Source organism: Microcebus murinus, chromosome 17 (genome assembly GCF_040939455.1).
Source record: "Microcebus murinus isolate Inina chromosome 17, M.murinus_Inina_mat1.0, whole genome shotgun sequence".
Taxonomy (NCBI): domain Eukaryota; kingdom Metazoa; phylum Chordata; class Mammalia; order Primates; family Cheirogaleidae; genus Microcebus; species Microcebus murinus.
The window spans coordinates 58,868,662-58,877,006 of NC_134120.1; the positions used below are offsets into that span (position 1 = coordinate 58,868,662).

The 8,345-nt window shown below is 39.6% G+C and overlaps 1 protein-coding gene across 1 annotated transcript in view; it reads right to left on the minus strand.

Moving 5' to 3' along the window:
• The window catches only part of CIDEA (cell death inducing DFFA like effector a), a 511,919-nt gene extending 504,230 nt beyond the window's left edge, over nt 1–7,689 (minus strand). Inside the window, exon 1 of the mRNA XM_075993714.1 lies at nt 7,686–7,689. The gene's annotated coding sequence lies outside the window, so the exon portion shown is untranslated. The remainder of the gene's footprint in view (nt 1–7,685) is intronic.
• Nucleotides 7,690–8,345: the final 656 nt, after the last annotated feature.

Sequence of the window (8,345 nt, forward strand, 5' to 3'; positions counted from 1 at the left end):
TGGCTCTCAGCAAACGCCTCAGCTGGTGGTGGCTCCTTACCTGGTGGGGTTACCCAGACCTCCATTCCTGCAGGGGCTTGGCCTTTACCAGTCCTGCCTAGATGGTGGCAGTGGCTCCCATTGACTATAACCGCCAGGCACTCACAATGCTGGGCAGCCATCGCCAACGCAGGGTTCTGTTCAGTCAAACTAAAATCTGGCCTGAGAGAGCCTCTGTCCTCACATGCTTGTGTCCTGAAGTGTGGACTGTAACCTGACTTAGAAGGCAGGCAAACTGGAAACCTGATGTAGAAGTGGGCTTCTGTCACAACTGCCGAGTCTCACTCCGCCAGGCCCAGCAGCCAGGCTTAGCCACTCGTCGGTGGTCAAGATGTCGGGCCGCACCCAGTGGCTATTTCTGAACATCGCTTCCATTTTCTGTGTGTCACTTTCCTTTTTCTGTTCATAAATTTCCTCCAAACATACAACAGTGCTCGATTTCAGAATCCTTTTCTTTCCTTGCCCAATTAAACTCTGTTGAATTTCTAAAGTTTTTCTTTAAAAAATTCGAAAACATTTTCCTCACCCAAAAAGGAAACTCTGTACCTTTACGCAGTCACTCTCAAGCCCGTCCTCCACCCAGCCCCTGGCAATGCAGGGCTGCTTTCCTCTCTGAGGATTTACCTACTTTGAATATTTCATGTAAATGAAATCTTACAGTATCGCCTTTTGCATCTGGTTTCTTTCACTTACCATAATGTTTGAGGTTTATTCACATTATAGCATGTATCAGTACTTCATTCCTAATTTTATAATAAAATTCCATTGGGTGGCTATAGCACAATTTGTTTAGCTGGTGTCCATTGATGGACACTGGGCTGTTTCCAACTTTTGTATATTTGTGTATGAGTATTTGTTTGAGTACCTGTTTTAAATTGTCTTGGGTACTTACCTAGTTTGAGGGGTCAGGACACACCATCCCAAAATATGACCACAGGAGACCGGAAGATGCCATCCCAAAATATACCTCTTTGGCATATTTTGATCTGGTTAATCTGAGAAACTGTAGACAAAAGAGCACCTCTGAAAAACTGCCCTTTTGTAAAAGAAATTTACATCCATAAAGGAAATCTACATTAGTAAAAGTATCTATATCAGGAAGAGGGCTGCTCCCCAAAACACTTTTATTATCCGAGAAACTCTTTACTTCTAGACAAGACAACCTTTATTCCCCATGCATTTCCTCCCTTCACCCTCCCATAAATTATATGGCCCAGCACATTCTATAGTTATTCTTGAGAACTACAAATGAGAAAGTGGGGAAAACTGGGTCAGTCCAAGGCCATTCCGAAAACTGTCCTGTAACCAGCACTTATTTTCTACTTTTGTGATTATCACCTTTTTAGTGAATATGAAGTTATATCTCATTGTGGTTTTCATTTGCATTTCCCTAATGATTGATGATGTTGAACATTATTTCACGTGCTTTTGGCCATTTGTGTATCTTCTTTGAAGAAATGGGTATTCAAGTTCTTAGAGCCTTTTAAAATTGCATTGTCTTCTTGTTGAATGTTAAGAGTTATGTAGATATTCTGATACTGTATCCTTATTAGATATATGATTTGCAGATATTTTATCCCATTCAGTGAGTTGTCATTTCACTTTCTTGAGAATGTCTTTTGATGGACAAAAGTTTTCAGTTTGATGAAGTCCAAATCACATATTTGGCTTTCATTTGTTTGTACTTTTGATATCATATCTAAGAATCTATTGCCAAACCCAAGGCCATGAAGATTTACATCTACATTTTATTACAAGATTTCCATAGTTTTAGCTCTCACATTTAGGGCTTTGACCCACATTGAGTTAATGTCTGTGTATGATATGAGGGAGGCACCAGCCTCACCCTTCTGCATGTAGGTACCCAGCTGCACACGTGAGAGTCCTCTATGGTAGGTGATATTCGGTCAGAGACCGAAGGAAGAGTGTTCAAAAGCAATGTTGATGTCTATTAGGAAGAGGGGACAGCACTTGGAGATCCCAGGTACAGAAAAATGCCACAAAATAGCCTGAAAATGCTTGTGTTGCATAAAACTGCAGATAAAAAATAACCAGGCGTATTGGAATAATAGGATTGGAACAGACTAGTCAAATCATAAGAAGGTTTAGAACCAGAACACTAATGAAAACCACAATGCTAACAAAAAATAATAGCAAAGTTAAGAGGGCATGATAAGATGTTAAATACATAAATGTCAAATGTTAAATACATATATATGTATCTATACATACATACTAGAGTAAATTGAGAACTTCACCTTTTAAGAGAGATGAAAGCACCTTGGAGAAAGAGAATATGATGAAGGGGGGGCTGATGCCACTCAGCAATGAGGACCATACAGAGAGCAGGCCGCCACCTGAGCTGGGAGGGATTATGGGAGCAGGAGGTCGGCCAGGCACAGGCCTGTTTGCTCACACTGTGCTGCTCTCAGCTGTGCTGGTTTCCCTGCATCCAGACCCTCTGAGTTCAAAGTATCAATGTGCTGGAGGAAAATCCCATATAAACCAAGAAACCCCCACATACTACCAAACTAATCACAATACAGAAATGTGTTGCAACGAAATGTATTTCTTCACAAAAAAATTCAGAATAGAAAACATGCAACCATGCATTTTAGAAGGCCAATACATGGTACAAGAAATAAAGTTTACAGGCCAAATTAAGGAGCATAGATACAAAATTCCGAGTCCAATATTTGCAAGCTGAAATACACAAAAATGTCATAACCAAGTCTGGTTTATCCTAGAAATGCACTTTAGCCGATTAATGACTTAGAAAATCTATTAATGTAATTCACTACATTAACAGATTAAAAGAAAAAAAATATGATTATCTAAATGGATGTAGAAAAGGCATTTGATAACATCTAATAGTAAATTCATGATTTTAAGTTTTTCAATCTAAGGATCTTCTTTAAACTGATAAAGTTATCTACTAAAAGCCTACAGAAAATATTGCACTCAGTGATGAGTTATGTGAAGTATTTATTTCCCTTAAAATCAGAACAAGACAGTAATTGCAATTACTACTCCCTCTAGGGGGCATTAGTCAGCTCAAGAAAAAAAAAGAACCACAATGGTTGATTTGGAAAATACATAGCTGGCATCATTTGGAGACAATAGGATTGGGATTGTCTACTTTATTAGTCAGGATTCTCCAGAGACACAGAGGGGAAAAAAAAAAAAAAAAATATATATATATATATATATATATATATATATATATATATATATATATAAAGGCTGGGCGTGGTGGCTCACACCTGTAATCCTAGCACTCTGAGAGGCTGAGGTGGGCAGATTGTTTGAGCTCAAGTGTTCGAGACCAGCCTGAGCAAGAGCAAGACCCCATCTCTACTAAAAAAAGAAAAAAAAATAGAAAGAAATTAGCTAGAAAAAAAAAATATATATATATATATTAGCCTGGCATGGTGGTGCATGCTTATAATAAGTCCCAGCTACTTGGGAGGCTGAGGCAGGAGGATTGCTTGAGCCCAGGAGTTTGAGGTCACTGTGAGCTAGGCTGATGCCATGGCACTCACTCTAGCCTGGGCAACAGAGTGAGACTCTGTCTCAAAAAAAATAGGGCTGGGCGCGGTGGCTCATGCATGTAATCCTAGCACTCTGGGAGGCCGAGGTGGGAGGATTGCTCGAGGTCAGGAGTTCAAAACCAGCCTGAGCAAGAGCGAGACCCCGTCTCTACTATCAATAGAAATAAATTAATTGGCCAACTAATATATATAGAAAAATTAGCTGGGCATGGTGGCACATGCCTGTAGTCCCAGCTACTCGGGAGGCTGAGGCAGGAGGATCGCCTGACCCCAGGAATTTGAGGTTGCTGTGAGCTAGGCTGACGCCACGGCACTCACTCTAGCCTGGGCAACAGAGTGAGACTCTGTCTCAAAAAAAAAAATAATAATATATATATATTATATATATATTATATATATATACATATATTTAAAGATATTTATTCTAAGGAATTTGCTCATGTATTTATGGAGGGTGAAAGGCCCCAAGGCCCGCAGTCTGTAAGCTGGAGGCCCAGGAGAGCCACGATGTAGCTCCAGTCATAGTCTAAGGCCCGAGAATCCAGAAAGCCTGCTACGTTGGTTCTGATTTAGCCAGCAGCCTCCAGACCCCAGCAGAGCTGATGTTTGAGTCCAAAGCCAGGAAAAATCGATAGCCTAGCTCAAGGCAGGCAAGGCAAGGGGCAGTCCCTCTGAGTCAGGAGAGGGTCACCCTTTTTGTTCTACTCAGAGCTTCAGCTGATTGGATGAGACCCACTCACACTGAATTAAAGCAATTTGCTTTACTCAGTCTACTGAGTCAAATATGAATCTCATCCAGAAACACCCTCAGATGCACCCAGAATACTGTTTCACTAAATGTCTGGGCATCCCGTGGGCCAGTCAGGTTGACACATAAAATTAATCATGACACTTACATAGAAAATAATATATAAATAAAGAGCAATCCTTAAATTATTTTCCTTTGTATACATCAGGCACAAAAAATTAGAAAATGTAACTTTAAAAAAGATTCCATTTAAAACTACAAAAATATATAGGATAACTAGGAATTGTCTGCCCAGAGGTTGGCAAAATCTTTAAGGAGACTATTAAGACAATTTGTTTAAAGACATAAAGAAGAACTAAAGGAACTGGGTGATAGAAAATGTTTATGGATAGGAGGACTTAATAAATGTAAAGATTCTAGTGCTTCTCAAATTGAGCTATAGATTCAATGGAATCCCAAACTATATCGCAAAGGGATTTACATATAATTTAACACATTGATTCTAAAACGTATATAGAAAGTCAAAGGGCAAAGGATAATTGGTTCCTCTTCAAGAATAAAACAAGATGATGTATCAAGATGTATTACAAAGCTATATTAATTTGTGAGTGATATTGGTGCAGACATAGATATAAAGATGAACTTTATAGAATAGAGTCTTTAAAATCAATAACACACATATATATGGAAAATCCATATAGGGAAACCCATATATATGGAAAGCTGATTTTATAAATCATAGGGAAAAAGACAAATTATCAATAAATGATTTTGAGTAAATTGGATAACCATAATGAAAAAGAATGAAATTGGATCCCTACTTCATACCATACACAAAATTAATTCTAGATAGATAAAGACAAATATTAGAATAGAAATTTAAAAGATTTTTTAATGTATGAGTACATGTTATCTGAACCAAGTCTAGTGAAGGGCTTGTTAAATATGATTAAAATGCTAAAAGCTCTAGCACAAAAGAAAAAGAATTATTAAATTGTCTATAAAACTACAAACCTTTGTTCACCAAAATACACCATAAAAGGAGTGAAAATTGTTGCCATAAACTGTGGCAATAGAGATATTTACAATGTAGGTAACTGATAAAGAATCAATGTACACACTAGGTATATATATGAATCAGTAAGAAAGAGACAACATAATAGCAACATTGGCAGAAGACTTGAAGAGCATTTCGCAAAAGAAGAAACTCAAATGGGCCAGGCGCGGTGGCTCACACCTGTAATCCTAGCACTCTGGGAAGTCGAGGCGGGAGGATTGCTTGAAGTCAGGAGTTCAAGACCAGCCTGAGCAAGAGCAAGACCCTGTCTTTGCTGAGAATAGACAGAAATTAGCCAAACAAAAAATATATATATAGAAAAAATTAGCCGGGCATGGTGGCGCATCCCTGTAGTCCCAGCTACTTGGGAGGCTGAGGCAGAAGGATCACTTGAGCCCAGGAGTTTGAGGTTGCTGTGAGCTAGGCTGATGCCACAGCACTCTAGCCTGGGCAACAGACCAAGACTCTGTCTCAAAATTAAAAAAACAAGGAAGAAACTCAAACAGACAGTAAACATATCAGATGTTTAACTCCCTTAACAATCAATAAAATGAAAATTAAAACATCCATGAGTTAAGACTTAATTTTATTATCCCACTTGATTGGCAAAAATTTAAATCTCTAATCAAATTGTGAGGAATCGTCATAAAACACTGTCACTATAAATTGGTTTAATCACTTCACAGTTTGGCATTATATCGTAAGGCTAAAGATACACGTACCCTAAGCCTGCAGTTCCACTTCTGCGTAGGTCCTCTGAAAAGTCTCCCGCCGTGCACACACTAATGACCCCATGTGGAGACAACGCACAACGACCACTGGCAGAAAGACAGGTAAACAAATTGTGATACGGTCGCTCTAAAAATTCAGCTTCAACCACATGTATCAAGATAGACGAGTTTTACAGACATGATGCCGAATGAATCAGTGAGCTGCAGGAGGTCAGGCAGATGTCTTATGGATACGTACTTGGAAATTTTATTTTTTAAAAAAGCAATGAAAAATTAAAACAAATCCAAGAAGATGGTTACCACTGGTGATGGTAGGGAATGGGGACAATAACAAATAATAATTAAAATAATAATATAATGATAATGTCTAATACTTATATAGTGTTTACGATTTGCCACTGTCCATACTTTATTCATATTTAGTTTTTTCACTATTCATTTATTTAGTTTTTGACTGTACAAAGAAAATAAAAATCTCAGTCTCCCCCTCAACTCTTTATGTATTAATAAAAAGGAAGGCAGAGGCCTCAGGTGCCTGTCAAGAGCTGGCTCCAAGGCCGGGCGCGGTGGCTCACGCCTGTAATCCTAGCTCTCTGGGAGGCCGAGGCGTGCGGATTGCTCAAGGTCAGGAGTTCAAAACCAGCCTGAGCAAGAGCGAGACCCCGTCTCTACTATAAATAGAAAGAAATTAATTGGCCAACTGATATATATATATAAAAAATTAGCCGGGCATGGTGGCGCATGCCTGTAGTCCCAGCTACTCGGGAGGCTGAGGCAGAAGGATTGCTCGAGCCCAGGAGTTTGAGGTTGCTGTGAGCTAGGCTGACGCCACGGCACTCACTCTAGCCTGGACAACAAAGTGAGACTCTGTCTCAAAAAAAAAAAAAAAAAAAAAAAAAAAGAGCTGACTCCACAGACCATGCATGATCTCCCGTCATCAAGGAGCTGCACATTGTAACTCTAGGGCCCCAAGCTATGTCTAGCTCCTGAAACTGAGGTCTGGTTGATTCCACTCTGGTAATGAATTACAAGTTTGTTTTCATAGGCAAGAGAACGGGGACAAGACAGGCTCAGGCATCTGCACGTACCTAGGGACATGTGCATAACTGATGCTTCCTCCACTTCTTTTTTCTTTTCTATTTGCCTCACCTTACATAAAATATAGATTTGTTGAGTCTCACAAGAACATAACCATTTTTTCTCATACCACAACCTCCCTGCCTTTTTTTCTTCTGTATGACTTTTTATTCATTCATTCTTTTATTCATTCATTTATTCACCGAGACAGAGTCTTGCTCTGTTGCACAGGCTAGAGTGCAGTTGCATCATAATAGCTCACAATAATCTCAAACTCCTGGGCTCAAGCGATCCTCCTGCCTCAGCCTCCCAAGTAGCTGGGACTACAGGCGTGCGCCACTGCACCTGGCTAATTTTTCTATTTTTGGTAGAGACAGGGTCTCACTCTTGCTCCGGCTGCTCTCAAACTCCTGAGCTCAAGTGATCTTCACGTCTTGGACTCCCAGAGTGCTGGGATTACAGGTGTGAGCCACCGTGCCCAGCCCCATGTACCTTTATATGCTGAAAACTTCCAAATTCCCCTTCAGAAAAACAGCCACAGTTTTATCTGTGGCTCTTGTTTTTCCCAGGTGTATCCCCAAGTTTGGCTTAATAAACCTCCGTTGATTGAGATTTTTGCCTCAGTCCATAGCTTGATGTTCTTTTTCTGTTGTAGTGTCCCACACAGGACATGATGCTACACTTAGTCACCTTGTCTCCTTAAGTGCCTGTTGGCTGTAACAGTTTCTCTGACTTTCCTTGTTTTTAATGACCTTGACAATTTTGAGTAGTACTGGTTACTTTGTAGAATGTCTCTCTACTGTGATTTCTCTGATGTTTTTCTCATTATTAGGCTGGGCTTATGAATTTTTGAAAGAAAGACCACGGAGGTAAAGTGTCATATTCCTCACATTATATCAACGGGTGCATACTATCCATATGACGTATAGCTTCAATCACTTGACTTGAGGAAGTGTTTGTCATGTTTCTCCACTGTAAAGTTACTCTTTTTTTCTGCTTTTCCATATCGTGCTCGTTAGAAGGAAGTCACTATACACAGCCCACCTCAAGGTCCACCACTTTGAGGGTAGAGTATTTACATCAATTATTTTTAATTCTTTTGCATGAGAGATTTGTCTACTCTCCCATTTATTTATTAAGCC